At 39.3% G+C, this 1,472-nt stretch overlaps 1 long non-coding RNA gene across 1 annotated transcript; it reads right to left on the bottom strand.

The window, feature by feature from the left end:
- Positions 1-60: 60 nt before the first annotated feature.
- Positions 61-1,272, bottom strand: LOC106724768. The gene is made up of 3 exons (XR_001360608.1): positions 1,260-1,272; positions 498-511; positions 61-158 (listed from the first exon to the last, which is right to left on the bottom strand). It is a non-coding gene; the product is annotated as an uncharacterized LOC106724768 (long non-coding RNA).
- Positions 1,273-1,472: the final 200 nt, after the last annotated feature.

A 1,472-nucleotide genomic window follows, 5' to 3' on the forward strand; every position in this document is an offset into this window, starting at 1 on the left:
CAAGTCGGTGTCTTGTTCCTGGGTGTGGCTAGCAGAGGCTTAGACTTCCGGGAAGAAGCTCCTTGCCAAGCACATGGCCAAGGTAAGATGGAGGGCGTAGCCCTTACCCTGGGGCAAGATGGAGGGCCTAGCCCTTCCCCTGGGGCAAGATGGGGGGCCTAGGGCCTAGCCTTTCAAAAATAAAAAATAAAAATAAATTATATAGGTTTCGGTTGTACAATTCTATAATCCATCATCTCTATTTTGTACTGTGTATTCACCACCCAATGTTGAGTCTCCTTCAGTTACCATTTACCACCCTTTCAAAAATAAAAAATAAAAATAAATTATATAGGTTTCGGTTGTACAATTCTATAATCCATCATCTCTATTTTGTACTGTGTATTCACCACCCAATGTTGAGTCTCCTTCAGTTACCATTTACCCTCTGTTAATCACCATACTGTTTTCTGTGTCTATGAGGGTTTTTTTTTCTTAAATCCCTTCACCTTTTTCACCTAGCCCCCTCCCTCTCCCTTCTAACAGCTGTCAGTGTGTTCTCTGTATCTACAAGTCTGTTTCTATTTTGTTTATTTATTTAGTTAGATTCCACACATAAGTGAAATCATATATTTGTCTTTTTATGACTGGCTTATTTCACTTATTAATAATCTCCAGGTCTATCCATGCTGTCACAAGATGTAAGATCTCCTTCTCTTGTATGGTCAAGTAGTATTTGTGAATGTACCATTGTGTAAATGTACCACAGCTTTTTTTTTTTTAGGAGTCATATTTATTGCAAATCCGGGACTATGAGGGGGCATTTCAGCTCTCCCAAATCTCATAGTGATAAGATGGCTGAAACACCGGATTTATATAGGCAAAGATCACAAAGGTATTGATTACATCCCAGGGTTTGGAATGAGGAACCTGATTTGCAAAAAAGCAGTTTACAGAAGCAGAAGCAGCATGTTATCTAAATTATAGTTAGGAACTCATTAAATTTAGAGTAATTGCGCTGACCTGGTCTGGGGACCACTGAGTCAACTGGAACGCACCACCTGTGGCCACTAAAACAATTTAGGGTAATTGTGCTGTCCTGGTTCCCAGGTACAGAAGAATGCTTTCTAAAACCAGTAAGATAACAATCAATGGGATAGTCATTCAATCGAATGGGATGATTTATACAATTCAGAAAATCAAAGTAACTTTTCTATTGTTAAGCCAAACAGCAGGGTTAGAGTTAAACTAATAGTTTCTAGAGATGATTGCTACCATACTTCATTCCCCACTGGTTTTATGCACATGAGTCAAATCTTGGACTCATCTTTACTAGTTAGGGGATTGTACTGCCCCCTAACTACAAGTAGTTTGACCAAATTAATTTTCTAATCTGCCTGCTTGGCACATTCAGTTTTCTATTTACTCATCCCACTTCTTCTAAGGGCATTCTCTATTCTGTTCCTGCTCTTCTGTCCCCTAGCACATCTAGC

This window comes from Myotis brandtii, unplaced genomic scaffold (assembly GCF_000412655.1).
Source record: "Myotis brandtii unplaced genomic scaffold, ASM41265v1 scaffold962, whole genome shotgun sequence".
Lineage (NCBI taxonomy): Eukaryota > Metazoa > Chordata > Mammalia > Chiroptera > Vespertilionidae > Myotis > Myotis brandtii.